Genomic DNA, 17143 nt, shown 5'->3' with positions numbered 1-17143 from the left:
TTCTTAATACCTTCTGCTGCTTTTTGGCCCATACCATTTCTGTACTTTATTGTGCCTGTCTTTGCATGAAATCTTCCCTTGGTATCTCTAATTTTCTTGAAGACATCTCTAGTCTTTCCCATTCTGTGTTCCTCTATGTCTTTGCATTGATCCTGAGGAAGGCTTTCTCATCTCTCCTTGCTATTCTTGGGAACTCTGCATTCAAATAGTATATCGTTTCTTTTCTCTTCCATGCTTTTGGGAAAAGCATACTTAAAAAGGAATGGTGACATTCTTGGAGTGTTAAGATGATTACTGGATGGCAAGGAGGGGAGAGTTTTTGCTCTGGTGAACTACTAGTTGGTATCAAAGGAAGGAGGCCTTAAATTTTTTTCTCAGCCTGCCCTGAGAGGCAGCACAGGAAGTGGTTGTTTTTAAAGTCTAAAGGAGTCAGTAGTCAAACATCGAAAAACCACAGTGAGACTGTTTAAGAAAACAATGAATGTTTACACATGCTATGAATTTATAATATTCCTGTATGGTACACATATGTTCCATTGTTCATATGGTTGAAGACGGCCATAGCTTACTATTTATCTATGTTACTAAACGGATAGATTACTAAACGAAGATCATGGCATCCGGTCCCACCACTTCATGGGAAATAGATGGGCAAACAGTGGAAACAGTGTCAGACTTTATTTTTCTGGGCTCCAAAATCACTACAGATGGTGACTGCAGCCATGAAATTAAAAGACGCTTACTCCTTAGAAGGAAAGTTATGACCAACCTAGATAGCATATTCAAAAGCAGAGACATTACTTTGCCAACAAAGGTTTGTCTAGTTAAGGCTATGGTTTTTCCTGTGATCATGTATGGATGTGAGAGTTGGACTGTGAAGAAGGCTAAGCGCCGAAGAATTGATGCTTTTGAACTGTGGTGTTGGAGAAGACTCTTGAGAGTCCCTTGGACTGCAAGGAGATCCAACCAGTCCATTCTGAAGGAGATCAGCCCTGGGATTTCTTTGGCAGGAATGATGCTAAAGCTGAAAGTCCAGTACTTTGGCCACCTGATGCGAAGAGTTGACTCATTGGAAAAGACTCTGATGCTGGGAGGGATTGGGGGCAGAAGGAGAAGGGGACGACAGAGGATGAGATGGCTGGATGGCATGACTGACTCGATGGACGTGAGTCTGAGTGAACTCCGGGAGTTGGTGATGGACAGGGAGGCCTGGCGTGCTGCGATTCATGGGGTCACAAAGAGTCGGACATGACTGAGCGACTGATCTGATCTGATCTTTTACCTAAGGTATTTTTACAGTAGCCTAATGAACATTACATATCTATACAAAAAAGATCTTCATGACCCAGATAACTGTGATGGTGTGATCACTCACTTAGTTGAGGTATTGCAAATCCTTAAAGTGCTGCACTCAACATTCCAGCAATTTTGGAAAACTCAGGGGTGGCAATAGGACTGCAAAAAGTCAGTTTTCATTCCAACCCCCTAAAAAAGCAATGCCAAATAATCTTCAAACTACCTCACATTTGTACTCATCTCACATGCTTGCTCAAAATTCTCCAACCCAGGCTTCAACAGGTTGTGAACCATGAACTTCCAGATGTTTGAGCTGGATTTAGTAAAGGCAGAGGAACCAGAGATCAAATTGCCCACATCCATTGGATCATTGAAAAAGCAAGATAGTTCAAAAAAAAAAAAATCTGCTTCTGCTTTATTGACTATGCCAAAGCCTTTGATTGTGTGGACCACAACAAAGTCTGGAAAGTTCTTCCAGAAATGGGAATACCAGACCACTTACCTGCCTCTTGAGAAATCTGTGTGCAGGTCAGGAAGCAACAGTTAGAACTGGACATCAACAAGAGACTGGTTCCAAATAGGGTAAGGATTACATGAAGACTGTATATTGTCACCCTGCTTATTTAACGTATATGCAGAATACATTAAGAGAAATGCTGGGCTGGAGGAAGCCCAAGCTGGAATCGAGATTGCCGGAGAAAATGTCAATAACCTCAGATATGCAGATGACACCACCCTTATGGCTGAAAGTGAAGAACTAAAGAGCCTCTTGAGGAAAGTGAAAGATGAGAGTGAAAAAATTGGCTTAAAACTCAACATTCAGAAAACTACGACCATGGCATCCATGGTAAGTAGGTAGGGAAACAATGGAACAAGTGAAAGACTTTATTTTCTAGGGCTTCCAGATCACTGCAAATGATGACTGCATGCATGAAATTAAAAGATGCTTGCTCATTGGAAGAAAAGCTATGACCAACCTAGACAGCATATTAAAAAGCAGAGACATTACTTTGCCAACAAAGCCTTGTCTAGTCAAAGGTATGGTTTCTCTAGTAGTCGTATATGGATATAAAGAAAGCTGAGGGCCAAAGGATTGATTGTTTTGAACTGTGGTGTTGGAGAAAACTCTTGAGAGTCCCTTGGACTGCAAGGAGATCCAACCAGTCCTGAATATTCATTGGAAGGACTGATGCTGAAGCTGAAACTCCAATACTTTGACCACCTGAGGCGAAGAAGCGAGTCATTTGAAGAGACCCTGATGCTGGGAAAGATTGAAGGTGGGAGTAGAAGGGGACGACAGAGGATGAGATGGTTGAATGCCATCAACAACTCGATGGACCTGAGTTTGAATAAGCTCTGGGAGTTGGTGATGGATGGCAGGGAGTCCTCCTGTGCTGCAGTCCATGGGGTCACAAAGAGTCGGACACGACTGAGTGACTGAACTGAACTGAATGAACATTACGTGATTGGAAATATTTCTTGGGTTAAATACTAAATAGAAGTTCTGTTTTCCAGAGGATATTAAACTGTTGATGTCACATTATAGAAATAAGTAATATGCTCCATGGTTCAGTGTCAGCTGTAGTAAAATTTGTTGTTGTTTTTTTTAACAATATTGTGATGGTTTCTGCAGTACACCAACATGAATAGGCTATAGGCATACATATATTCCCTCCCTCCTGAACCCACTTCCCTACCTACCCTATCCCTCCAGGTCTTCAGAGAGCAGTAGGTCTGGGTGCCTTGTCATACATCAAACTCCCATTGGCTATTTTACATATGGTAATATGTAAGTTTCAATGATTTTCTCTCAAATCGTGCCACCCTATTTTGTTTTTTCAGTAGGTTTTCCTTACCTTTTTTTTTTTTTTGGTCCACATGTGACTTAGATTTAGTGTCTAGTTTACATTTCTTCCCTGCCTTACACTATCAAATACATTTGTGGGTTATTTTGAGATGTGTAAGATTAAAATGCACATAAGACAATGAGAGGGGACATAATAAATGCCCTAAAAATATGAAGAAATTTCCTTTAGGACTTGAGCTCTGTACATTAATACATATGGAAATATTTATAAGTGGTGCAAAGCTGATAATTTTGGTGCAAATAAACTGTCTTCTGAAGACTTTATATTTTACATTCTGCTTTGTTGTCCACATCTGACAGAGCTTCCTGAAACAACAAAGGAAGAAAATGCATTCAAATTTTGAAACAAAAAATAAACTGCCTAATTACCATCAAATGATCATCTAGTAATTTTGACGTTCCATTTCATTGAGAAGTATAGACTTAAGTATTATATATTTTGATGTAAACAAGTTTATCTCAAACATATTTGAAGCTAAGTCATCACAAGCATAGAGTAGAAACACTTTTTATAAAGAAGAATGGAGTTTTCATTACAGGAAATTTTTTCTCTCTTTAACAATTTTTAAAATTTACTTTTGCCTGTAGGTCTCCATTGTTGCGCTGGCTTTTTTCTCTTTGCAGCGACCAGGGGCTATGAATTCTGTACATAAAATACATAAACCTAGCTGGGGCTTGCTTGGAGACAGGAGTGCTGACCCTCCTTGTTTTGGTCAGTGCACAGCACTCAATGTATTTTCTTTTCCTGCTGTGCTGATTTGGTTTTGCTGCACATGGTCTTTCTCTAGTTAGCAGAGAGCAGGAGCTACTCTCTAGTTGCTGTGTGCAGGCTTATTGCTGTAGCTACTCTTGTTGCAGAACACAAGCTTTAGAGCACAGGCTCAGTACTTGTGTTGCATAGGCTTGTTGCTCCAAGACACGTGGTATCCTCCCAGACTAGGGATCAAACCCTTGTCCAATGCATTGGCAGGCGGATTCTTTACCACTGGACCACCAGGGAGGTACCACTAAGTGTCTTTCAACTGAGAAAACCCCAGTATCTTTCAACCAGGATCCTCGTGTATCTTTTCACTGGGGCCTGTGTATGTTAATACATTGCCATATAAAGTTTGGTGTCCTCAACCAATAACTGGGTGATCTGAAACCAGGAGAGAATGGCCCAAATTTATCTGGACTTCCTGAGGAGGAGGACGGGCCCAAGCAGCCCTTCCTGAAATACCAAGGCCAGAATTTCCAAAGCATTGAACGGTGCCTGATTTTTTCCATCCTGCATTCCCCTCAGGGTGCACTGTCGCTGGGCCACTTCAGTGACTAATAAGCTTGATCCTTGAAGAAGTGGAATGTCAAGACATTTGTCACCTTAGAACTGTTAGTATGAAGTAGTGCATTCTAAGAGTTGTGTGTTTTAGCCTGTAATTCCCACACAAAGCTAGTTCTTATTTACTTAAACTGCTAAATAATTCTAATTCCTGGAATATTCCTGGGTCCAGCCACTGCCCTACATTAATCCCCACCCCACTCCCACCTACCCCCAGCCCAGTGGCCATGCCTGGTTTTAGTTCCCAGGCCTCTGAATCGCTTCAGCCTCATCAGCAGGAAACCTTACTTTTGACAGTTATAATCCCACAGAATTCCAGCTTTTATTTTGAAACTGTTACAGATAGTTACTTAAACTAATGATGAATCAGTGGTGCAACTCAAGACATGAAACACTGTGCGTGTGCCTAGTCCCTCAGTCATGTTAACTCTTTGGGTCCACATGAACTGTAGCCCACCAGGTTCCTCTATCAGTGGGGTTCTCCAGGCAAGAAGACTAGAGTGGGTTGCCATGCCCTCCTCAAGGGGATGTTCCCATCCCAAGGAGCGAACCCAGACTCCTGCATTCTGGGTGGATTCCTTTACCATCTGAGCCACCAGTGAAGCACCAAGTACTTCTAAAGCCTGACAAAAGGCCTGGCAACTAAAGGATGGAACATGCCAGTATCATCTCTGGCCCACTTGGGCCCACCCCTCATGCCCAGAAGCAGAGTTCACAGCAAATGGTAGGTGTAGTCACCATTGGAAACATGTGGTACTGTTTTTTGTTCTTTTTTTCTTGTTAAACTGAGCCTCTGCTCCATATCTGTGATCTTGGGTCACCAGACTTTCCTACTCATCCACCCGTTCCTCCACCCCAAGTAAATTCAGTTGTGGACTTAGAGGCTTGGGGTTTGAGTCCTTTCCATGTAAAATCCTGACACAAATAGTGCACGAAATATATAGTAGTTTATAGGGAAAAAGTAATTTTAATTAAGACATGACAATAATTTTATAAATATCCTATAATAAGTGTTCATGAACTAGATTAGAGTTTCAACTTTGGAGATTAGTGATGGAGCTGGAGTTTTTTCTCCCGTGTTAGGGAGGCTTATTACTGTCCTTTTCTAGTTTTTATGACCAGAGTAATAAATTGACTACAAAGACTCTTCATTTTAGGAGATTATTTTCAGTGATGCTAGTTAGTTGTATCAGCACTAGAATCATTGTATCAGCACTGGAGTCAAAGAGAAATACAGAATGGTCGCTGTGCTCTGTCACCTCTGATTCTTTGAAACCCCATGGAGTGTAGCCCACCAGGCTCCGTTGTCCATGGGATTTTCCAAGCAAGAATACTGGGGTGGGTTGCATGTCCTAATCCTGGGGGTCCTTGACTCAGGGATTGAAGCCCCATCTCTTGTAGCTCCTTCATTGGCAGGCAAATTCCCAACTGAGCCACCTGGGTAGCCCATATGGTCTGACACTAGTGTAGAAAATTTTCTTTGAATTAAAGAAGTGGGTTTTTGTTGGATGTTTTCCAGTCCAATGAAACCCAGTGGGGATAGGGCTGAATTTTGGACTGCTAACAAGTGTGGTGGGTAGTGCTGTGTAATAGTGGGGAAAGATCCTAAGAGATTGGAGAATGTGAAGACATTTGAGGGATAATTTTACATGTTGTGCATTAAGGTTGATTGCCAGTCCTAGACTCAAGCCTGAGATGATTTTATGGGATGGGTGGGGCGAGGAGCAGTTATTGTTCTGTACCTCAGTCGTGTTCGGCTCTTGGCGACCCCATGGACTAAAGCAGCCAGGCTTCCCATCCTGCATCTCCTGGAGCGTGATGAAACTTGTCCATCCAGTCGGTGATGCCATCCAACCATCTCGTCCTCTGTTGTCCCCCTTCTCCTCCTGCCTTCAGTCTTTTCCAGCCTCAGGGACTTTTCTGAGTCAGGTTTTCCCATCAGGTGGCCAAAGTACTGGAGCTTCAGCTTCAGCCTCACTCCTTCCAATGAACATTCAGGACTGATTTCCTTTAGGATTGACTGGTTTGATCTCCGTGCAGTCCAAGGGACCCTCAAGACTCTTCTCCAGCACCACAATCCAAAAGCACCCGTTCTTCTATGCTGAGCCTTCTTTATGGACCAACTCTCACATCCCTACCTGACAACTGGAAGAACCATAGCTTTGAGTATAGGGACCCTTGTTGGCAAAGTAATGCCTTTTCTTTTTAACACTTTCTGGTTTTATCATAACTTTCCTTGCAAGGAGCAGGCCTGTTTTAATATTCTGGCTGCAGTCCGCTTCAGAGGTGATTACAGTAATGAATTGTTTCTCCGCGCCGCGCCCGCACCGCTCTACCCACTGCGCCCGGACGCCGGTCGCAGAACGCCTCGAAGCTCCTCCTCACACTCCCGATGTCCCCACGCGTGTTCGGCTTAGCTCAACGCCCCGCCCTCCGACGACCTGGCTCCGCTGAGTCCCCGCCCCCAGGCCGCTCCGACTTTCACTGCGCGTGAGCGCAGATTCGTGCAAACCCGGAAGCGGAGCGCGGCAAGTGGAGGTCTCTCAGCTCAGCGTGAGTTTTTCTGTCTGATCAAACCTGCGCCTTCAGTCTCCTTTCCTCGTTACCCCGAGTCTCAGGTTCGCTAGTGACTCTAAATCCCTGCGCCCGTCCCACCATCCCCAGCAAGTTCAGACGTCTTGCTGCTGCTGCTGCTAAGTCGCTTCAGTCCTGTCCGACTCTGTGCGACCACATAGACGGCAGCCCACCAGGCTCCTCCGTCCCTGGGATTCTCCAGGCAAGAACACTGGAGTGGGTTGCCATTTCCTTCTCCAGACGTCTTGGTGAGCGCCAAAGGGGCGCCGCCATTTTGCTTTAAAGTCGCTCTGAAGCCGCTTCCAGCTTTTGGTCCACAGAGACGCTGCGTTCCGCACCTGTTTCCTACTTGAAACCATTTACTGACCTCACTGACCTCTCTGCCCTTCCTACACCGCATACAATTCTCTTCGGCGAGGTGGGTTTATTAGCTCCGCGGCCCCTAGCCGCGCCGACCGCCCCGACCTCTCCGCTTCCGGAGAGGCCGCGTTGTCTCCCGGGTCCTGGGATTCTGGAGAGCTCGCCCCGCTGCTGAGACCCCTTCCCTCCCAACCCGTCTGTCCTCGCGTCTCCTCAGGCAGGTGTTTCTGCCCTGTAGGCTTTCTCTTCATAGTGACGTTGCCGTGACCGGTGTCGGGGGGAGGTGACCTGCGCCAGCCACGTGGCACCCGAGGTTCCGTCCCAAATTCCACCCGTTGCTGGTTGGCTTTTGCGGGAACCGGGCTTCTTAATCAGTCACCATCCCTGTAAATAGTGGGCGAGGGGTTGTCAGTAGAAGCAGGGACAGCAACTCCTAGAGAAATAGAAAATAAAGAGAAACATGAAGAAGAAGCGATGGCAATGAAGAGGATTGTGAGGAACTTGTGAAGAGACAACAGCATGAAAAAGAATGAGCCTTGAAGGTAGAGGTTAGGGAAAAAAGTTTAGAGAAAAACAGAATTTCCTGAGAGTTAAAGGTGAGCAAGATAGGGAGGTGGTGTTCGGTCCCAGTCTTTTCGAACCCTGTTTCTCCCAGAGTTTGCTCAGATTCGTGTCCGTTGAGTCAGGGATGCTATCTAACCATCTCATCCTCTGCCGCCCCCTTCTATAGTCTTCAGGGGAGAGGGGTTGTAAATCAGGGGCCCCAAAGAAGGCGACAGTGGAGAGGCAGTTCACACTGAGAGCCCTCAAAGGGGATACAAGACTTGGGACCTTGACCTACAAACAATATCCCGCTGGGAGAGAAAGGGAGCTCCTAGTGGTTGGAGGAGCTGAGAAAGGAAGCTGAAAGGAAGCACAGCCACTTGAGGGTGCCAGAGAGTTGGGAGGAAGAGAGGGCAAAGATGGAGGAAGAAAGGCGGGAGATTGAGGATCACCAGGGAGGATGGAGAGAACGCATCTTGATGGGGAACAAATGGCAGAGAGAGGCCGGATGGGAGTCAGGGAAGAAGTAGAGAGGAGGACAGGCACAGCAGGAGAGCAGAGGGGAAGAGAAAGGGAGACGGAGAAAGAAGTAGGGAAACAGATAAACCAGATGAAGTGGAAACAACTATTGTGCAGGTGTGGCAGGGGACTAGATCCAGACGAGTGCTGAATCGATTGTATAAGAATTATTAAGTTGTGATACATTGATTTTTGGCTTTAAAATCTACTAAGTTTAAGACATTCTTTTTTAAATTATACAGATGAAAATGAGAACTGCAAAACTTCTGTCTGTAAGGCTTGTGCATTTTGTAATTATCTGTATTAAAAGATAACATCCATGTGCAGAGGTTATAGAAGTTTAAGCTGCGGCAGTGTCTTGATTCTGTCAGAGGTGGGTCAGCCCCTTCCCTTTTCCTGGTGTGGAGTAGAGGTTAAGAGTCACGACGTAATGTAAGCAGTTAGTCTGATACTCCAATTTCCTCTCTTTTATGTGATCTCACATGTAGTGAGCTGAGTTGATCTGATGGTGTTTCCCTCAGGTCCAGAAGCTGAGGAACAGTGACCCCTGAGATGATTGGCCAAATTGGGTGTGTGGCAGTTCTTGGAGGGACTGCCCAGTTAGTATTAGAATTTGAAATGGATCCCAGTCTTGCAACATGAAAAAGGACAATAGTAGGATGGAGGTGGGAGCATAGGCTCAGAGTCAGAGAGAATCATGAACCGTCTTCTGTGAATAAAGGTCGATGTGAAGGGAGGACTCCCACCTCTGCTGGCTTCCCTGTGTCCTCAGGGAAGCATCCTAACTCCTTAGGTGGCTCTCCAGCCCTTTGTCATCCTCAGGTCTCTGCCAGGGTCTCCAGCCCCATCCTGGGAGCTGACCCGTTCTCATGGTCAGTCTGTCCTGGTCACATTCACTTAGTCCTTGTTCATATAACCAAAACCTTCTCCGTCTCGGATCTTAGTTGCTAACGTCTAGGTTTGGTCATTATATCACTGTTGCCCTTGCTTTTTCTCTTCGTCAGGTCTAGGCCAGAGAGGTCTCCCCATCTCCTTTGATATTTGCTGTCATGTTAACCAGATTTACTGCCTCTATATTAATCACCTTCATCAGAGATGGCCTTCTCCTTTGATTATTTGGAATGTTTCCTCTTTTCCCTTCATTGAAGGATGCCCCATTTTCCTCTTGCTTCCAGGATGTGTGCAACATCTCTCTTACAACATCTCACAGACTATGAATGTGTGTTTGGCTGAAGAATTCTCAGGGGAGATGGAGGTTACAGGGTAGGTGATGATGGTTCCCATATCTGTTCTGGACATTTCAACTCTAATTGATCCTTACCCCACGTGGAGACTTACTACCCAAAGCAAAAAGATGTGAGAGTCCTAAGAAGCCTGACAGATCTAGTGTCTTGATGCTATGCTATGCTATGCTAAGTCACTTCAGTCATGTCTGACTCTGTGTGACCCCATAGATGGCAGCCTACCAGGCTCCCCTGTCCCTGGGATTCTCCAGGCAAGAACACTGGAGTGGGTTGCCATTTCCTTCTCCAATGCATGAAAGTGAAAAGTGAAAGTGAAGTCGCTCAGTCATGTCCGACTCTTGGAGACCCCATGGACTGCAGCCTACCAGGCTCCTCCATCCATGGGATTTTCCAGGCAAGAGTACTGGAGTGGGGTGCCGTTGCCTTCTCCGAGTGTCTTGAGGCATCCCCATATTTTAGTCTGCAGTGTCACTGCTCACTGCAGCCCCCAGGTCTTCTAAGCTCTGTCCATCCAGGGGCCAGTTTCCATCTTGGACAGCAGCTTTGCCTTCCAGCAGCTCATCTGCCCATTGCAGCAGATGCTGAGTTTACTGTGGTTATCTTGCATTTAGCTGTGAGCAGGGAGAACATGAGCCAGTGAGACTGGGGGCTCTCTCGTCTTGTGACTTCTTTATTGAACTCAGTCTGCCTATTTCTCAGCTACATAATGTCCACAGTCGCTGATAGGTTTTCCCAAGAGGACCAGGTTCTTTTTCTCCATATTCAGTCCCAGTGTCCTTGGATTTGCAGCTTGGGCAGATTTCTGTTGCACTATGCATGCCTAGTGGTCTCTGCTCTTTTTCAACCATGCACGGAGAAGAGGTAGAAAAATGGGAGAAGCTGAAGGGAAGCTTCATTGAGGTCTCCAGGAGGGTTGTGAGAGCAAGAGTGGACCTTTTGATGAACCCAGTGAATGGGTGTGTGTGTGTGTGTGTGAGAGAGACAAGCGTTGTTGTGGGAGATGTTGGTCAAAAAGTACAGACTATGAGTTGTGAAGTGAGTAAGTCCTGGGGAGGTATGTGCAGCATGCTGACTGTAGTTAATCCTATTCTATTACTGCACAGTGGGAATATGTCAGGAGAGTACATCGTCAGTGTTTTCACCACACACAAAACATGGGGTTTTGGAGGTGATGGATGTGTTGGTTCGTGGATTGTGATAAATATTTCACGGTGTACACATGTCACATGGTCACATGGTGTATGGTATGTATACACATATCCCTTTTGTTAGTCGATTCTCCCCCATCAGACACGCTCCTCAGGTTCTCATGTGGGGCCTTGTCCCAGGAATGTGCACAGAGTCGCAGATGATTCCGATTTGGATCCTGCATTGAGCACCAGGGCTCTTAGCCTCCACTTCTGAGACTAAGGTCAGGCCCTGGGGGAGGGGAGGGCGCTCTGCCCTGAGTGGGGCTGGACCAGGGCCTGCTGTGTGACCTGAAGGGCATCATGGGGTCAGTGGAGGTGCCCCCTGCTGCTGTGTGCATGAGGCCTCACCAGGAGGGGAGTGTGATCCGAATAAAAGTGTGGGAAAGTTCCATGTTGGACTCCGTGCGGGAGTTGACCATCCTGAGTCCCTCCTGAGACCGTGGGCACAGAGGATTGTCTGTTCCACATGGTGAGGGCTTCTCTGTGTTGGGGATGGGGCTCAGGAAGCGGGTGTGTTGACTCTAAGCATTAAACGCATGCTTTCCACTTTCATTATAGACCTCTGAAGACTTGTGTTGCCTGAGGAAGAAGCCAAGAAGATGAAAGAAAATGTGTCAGGAATTGCTCTTTCTCAGGTAACGTCATATTCTCAGTGGGTTCTCAGTCTGTCCTTTCTGAAATGCCCTTCTCTGGACTTGCTTATTGTGTCTGACTCTGAAGTGTCCTGTCTGACTCCTGTACATGCACACTCACCTGGGGCCTTCCCTCAGGGCCTATCATCTCCACTTAGATCCCGTCTCCCCATGACCCAGTGACCCGGCCCTTGTGAGGAGGCTCCCTTGGGCACTGTCCTAGGCAGGGCTTCATACCCACAGGTTGGAGACAGGGTCTCAGTGCTGTTGGGCAGCAGGGATTGCTTAGGGCCCATCTGGATGTGCTGTCTGCTCTCTGTCAACGAGGGTAAAGAAGCTGCATGTGGAAGTCAGGTATTAGTGTGCACAATACTTGTTAAAATCTGGAAAAGAGGGGGAATCAGATCTGACTTTTTATAGTACATAAATGCTGGAGAGGGTGTGGAGAAAAGGGGACCCTCTTACACTGTTGGTGGGAATGCAAACTAGTACAGCCACTATGGAGAACAGTGTGGAGATTCCTTGAAAAATTGGAAGAACTGCCATATGACCCAGAAATCCCACTGCTGGGCATACACACCGAGGAAACCAGAATTGAAAGAGACACATGTACCCCAATGTTCATTGCAGCACTGTTTATAATAGCCAGGACATGGAAGCAACCTAGATGTCCATCAGCAGACAAATGGATAAGAAAGCTGTGGTACATATACACAATGGAATATTACTCAGCCATTAAAAAGAATACATTTGAATCAGTTCTAATGAGGTGGATGAAACTGGAGCCTAGTATACAGAGTGAAATAAGCCAGAAAGAAAAACACCAATACAGTATACTAATGCATATATATGAAATTTAGAAAGTTGGTAACAATAACTCTATATGCGAGACAGCAAAAGAGACGCAGATGTATAGAACAGTCTTTTGGACTCTGTGGGAGAAGGCGAGGGTGGGATGATTTGAGAGACTAGCACTGAAACATGTATATTATCATATGTGAAACAGATCGCCACTCCAGGTTTCATGCATGAGACAGGGTGCTCAGGGCTGGTGCACTGGGATGACCCAGAGGGATGGCATGGGGAAGGAGGTGGGAAGGGGGTTCAGGATGGGGAACACATGTACACCCATGGCTGATTCATGTCAATGTATGACAAAACCACTACAATATTGTAAAGTAATTAGCCTCCAATTAAAATAAATAAATTTTTAAAAAATAATAATCAGTTCAGTTCAGTTGCTCAGTCATGTCCGACTCTTTGCGACCACATGAATCACAGCATGCCAGGTCTCCCTGTCCATCACCAACTCCCGGAGTTCACTCAAACTCACGTCCGTTGAGTTGGTGATGCCATCCAGCCATCTCATCTTCTGTCTCCTTTTCCTCCTGCCCCAATCCCTCCCAGCATCAGAGTCTAATAAATAAAATTAAATGTGCATCTCTTAAAAATCTTAGTGTTTGGCAATGGAATGGAAAGTTGAGAAAGAGGCTTCAGGTCTAGAGAGTGTTTCATTACCTTTCCTCATTTAAACTGTGAAATCAAGTTTACTAATTTTTTTTCTTTTTTTGGCTGCATGGTGAGCTTGGGTGGTCATAGTTCTGTGAGTAGGGATTGAACCCAAAATCATGCAGTGGAAGTGTGGGATCTTAACCACTGAACCGTCAGGGAATTCTCCAACTTTCCTAATCTTAATTAAATATTTCATTAATGGACTATAATAATAAAATTTTGATTATGTACTCATACACATACATAACTACATACCTCAAATTAAGGATAAAGTCACTTTTTTTTTTAATGTATTTATTTGTTGTACTGGGTCTTCATTGCTTCAATGGCTTTTCCCTCATTCCGGCAAGTGGTGGCCACTCTCATTGCAGTGGGGGCTTCTCCTTGCATTGGCTTCTCTCATTTTGCAGCACAGGCTCTAGAGTGCACTGGCTTCAGTAGTTTCACTTGCTGGGCTCTAGAGCTCTGGCTCAGGAATTGAGACTCAGGGATCTAGTTGCCCCTCAGCATGTGGGATCTTACTGGACCAGGCAACAACCCATGTCTCTTGCATTGGTCAGTGAGTTCTTTACCATTGAGCCACCAGGGAAGCTTTGATATTATTTTTAAACACAGGTATTTTATACACATTAGAATAAATCTTCTGTATATTATGTTCTGCTTATATTACTTTTTATTTTTTTGAACTAGTATCCTTTTATTTTTTTGAACTACAATAAGATAATGTTGAAGACTTCCCTGGTAGTACAGTTGATAATAATGTGGCTGCCAATGTAGGGTGCATGGGTTCTATCCCAGATCCAGGAAGATGCCTCAGAGCAACTAAGCCCATGTGCCACAACTACTGAGCCTGTACTCTAGAGCCCAGGAGCCATAACTCCTGAAGCCCGCACTGTCTAGAGTCTGTGCTCTAAAACAAGCGAAGCCACTGCAATGAGAAGCCGGGCACCGCAGCTGCAACTAGAGAAAGCCTGCTCACAGCAACGAAGGCCCAGCATAACCAAATAAGCTTTAAAAAAGACATAGAATGCTGACAAACTTAATGATGTAGAACTGATTGGCTTTTAATGTCCCAAAGATGCTGAAATATACAAGTAAAAGAAAATGGGAGTATCATCCCAGAATGTGTCAAAAGGCAACTCTTTGGAGTACGAAATGTCCACCCTGGCAAGCTACCGTGGAGTCACAAATAGTCTGACATGACTGAGCAGCTGAACAACGACCTTCACACACAACACAGTGAGCTCGAAAAACCAAATCTAAACCTCTAACTTTCTTCCTACAGATTCTTCAGTGACTTCCAGTAGCTTTTGGAATAAAGTCCTAAATCCTACACCTTGTAGAAATCAGCCTCTACCTGGCATCACCCCTCTTTGTTCCCTGTGTCCCAGTCACACTGGCTGACTTTCTGTTCACTAAATATCTTCCTGCCTCAGAGCCGGCACTCAGGCTCTTCTCTCTGCTTACAAAACTCTTCCATTTCCCACCTTGCCAATCTAAGTGTTTCTTCCTCACGGAGACCTCATCTGATGTCTGATTTCTTGATGTAGGTCAAGACTTTCTGTTGAATCTTGTCTTAGCACCAGGCCTGTTTCAGAGCACATATAACAATAGTGATGTTAAAATTATGGATGTAATTGGCCAGCTGGCTCCTGGATTGTAAGCTCCATCATGTATACTGCTGTATTCCCAGTTCGGGACACAGAGTTGATGCTCACTAAATTTTGATTGAATGAAAGAAAAAAGACAACTCTTTTTTTTTTCAATCAGCTGTTTGTTTACATGTGCATGCATGAGTGCATGGATATGTAACTCCATGGTTTTATTATAAAACATCATCTCATAAATATGCTTTATGCTTTGTAGCAGTTGCACTTGTATCTTAAGTGTATTCCATGACCTTAAGTTTATTCTATCTCATCACATGAATGATATAAATAGTAGTAAGATTACTGACATTGTATGGATTGGCGGGGAGAGGGGGTGATTCTGTATAGTGATCATTTTACTGTTCCATTGCACTACAGCTTCCTTGAACTTGTTTCCTGTATTCTCTGGGAACGTTCTGTGGATGGTCTTTTACACTGTTACTTAACTGTTTAATTTTTTCGGTTCAGTTGTCTCTCCCAACCACCTGAACTCAAGTGCTGTTGCTTCATTTCTTAACTATTTAACCTGAGTAATTTCTTAGAGTGACAGAGTTTTCTCTCCCGTAAGGTGGACACAGATCTTTCTCTAACGTGCTGCTATGTTGATGAGAAGTTCATATGTGTAAAGTGTTTAGAGTAATGCTTAGTGTGTATGAAGTGTTGAGACACCTCTGGTCAGTGTGATGATGTTATCCTCATCACAGTGTGTGTTCTTTTAAAGCCACTGTGGACTTTGTTGTCTCTGAAGACACCAGTCTTGCTGTAACTCATCTAGATAGTGAATGTCATTCAGTGTGTTGAGTGTAACACTTCTGCATAGACAACCCACTGTTGATTGTAATTTGTTTTTCGTGTCTTGTCCACACATATGACAAATTCATGTTGATTGGAGGATATCATCATCTTATGAAAAAACAGGAAATTAAATTAGAGACCACCAATTTGCTCCAAATAGATTTGCATGGATCTATCAGAATATTACTTCAGCTGAATTGACCTTACCTGTCTCACTTGTCCTTTTCTGTGAAAATAAGAACCCTCCTCAGGGCCTGTTGGTGAAATGTGTTTTCATTTCCAACACAGTTAACCTTCAAGGATGTGTTCATAGATTTCACTCCCGAGGAGTGGGAATGTCTGGACCCTGCCCAGAGGACCTTGTACAAGGACGTGATGGTGGAGACCCTCAGGATCCTGCTGTGGGTGAGGATCACTTCCTTCCGAAGTGGTGGTATACTTTGGGGTACCTCTGCATGTTCCCTCTGTGTCTCTTGGGAGCCCCTGTTTTTCTTACTGAGATCAAAGCCTTGTTGACTCTCACATGTAAGGCTTCATGATTGGCATCGGGAGTTCAAACTTGTCCTTTCTTCAGGTGACCTGCTCACTGTATGATACACAAGGAGCTTTTCCCGTGCTTGAGTGTTTATAAAGCTGATTTCAAACTTGTGAAGGATCGAACCCATGCCTCCTGTATTTGCAGGCATAGAGCCACCAGGATGTTAAGGAAATTAAATAAATAGTCTTGTTTAGGCTTCAAGACAAAGTAGTGCATTCTTCTGACCTTCCTTCTAACCTGTCTGGACACACCCTGACTGTGAGTGCCTTGACTCCCTGCTGTGAATGCAAGGCTTGTGGCACCATAAATAAGTTAGGGGACAAATCTTGAGTTTGTTCAGCCCTTGGAGGTGCTCTGACCAACCAAGCCCCAGGCTTAGCAGCATCCAAGTTTTATAAGATGAAACAAACAGCATTAAGATGAAACCAGAGCTGCTGTTTCCTCACAGATTGATGATGATATCAGTTCATGTCCTGGGATTATAAGCAGTAACCTCGAACTGCAATCTTTGAAGTCTCACCCACGGAATGGACACACTGCCTGGGACGTTTTCCCAATTGAGACTCCAGATGTGCTGTGTCCTGGGATTTGCCAGCGCTGTTTGAGTCTGGATGTTGGTCAGAAGCCAATTTGATGATATATCCTCTGCTGTTTCTATTTCTCTTTGCTTTAAATGGTAGTGTATTGAGAGTCAGCTAGATAATTCTCTGTCTGTCTTATGTATTATTTATTTGTATAGGGATTCCCTGGTTTCTCAGATGGCAGAGTCTGTGTGCAATGTGGGAGACCTGTATTCGATCCCTGGGTTGGGAAGATCCCCTGTAGAAGGAAATGGCAACCCACTCCAGTATTCTTGCCTTGAAAACCTTGTGGCCAGTTGAGCCTGGTGGGCTACAGTCCGTGGGGTCACTAAGAGTCAGACACGAGTGAACACCTTCACTTTCACTTTTTTCATTTGTATAGCGCACATGGCTTATTTTATTAACAAATCCTTTAACCCTAAGATGAAAGTGAAAACTTTTGGCAAAACATTAATTGGTGCTGTGAGTAGGATTTGTGAGACAAAATGCCACTCTGTAAGAAAAGAAGAGATTAAGATTGATGAA

The 17143-nt window shown here is 44.8% G+C and overlaps 1 long non-coding RNA gene across 21 annotated transcripts in view; it reads left to right on the top strand.

Moving 5' to 3' along the window:
- Positions 1–6517: 6517 nt before the first annotated feature.
- The window catches only part of LOC147354459 (uncharacterized), a 31230-nt gene continuing 20604 nt past the window's right edge, over positions 6518–17143 (top strand). For 8 of the 21 annotated variants that reach the window (XR_015146429.1, XR_015146431.1, XR_015146426.1 and 5 more), the window contains exons 1-3: positions 6865–7034; positions 11470–11546; positions 15788–15904. This is a non-coding gene — a long non-coding RNA (uncharacterized LOC147354459). Of the gene's footprint in view, positions 7474–9652; positions 9741–11469; positions 11547–15787; positions 15905–16073; positions 16245–16485; positions 17123–17143 lie in introns of those variants that run through there. The other 13 variants (XR_015146443.1, XR_015146435.1, XR_015146438.1 and 10 more) reach the window with 10 other exon arrangements.

This window comes from Bos grunniens, chromosome 18 (assembly GCF_055505025.1).
Source record: "Bos grunniens cultivar Pamir isolate PY7600 chromosome 18, Bosgru_T2T1.0, whole genome shotgun sequence".
In the NCBI taxonomy this organism is placed as follows: Eukaryota; Metazoa; Chordata; class Mammalia; order Artiodactyla; family Bovidae; genus Bos; species Bos grunniens.
This window is presented reverse-complemented; position numbering and strand designations above follow the sequence as displayed.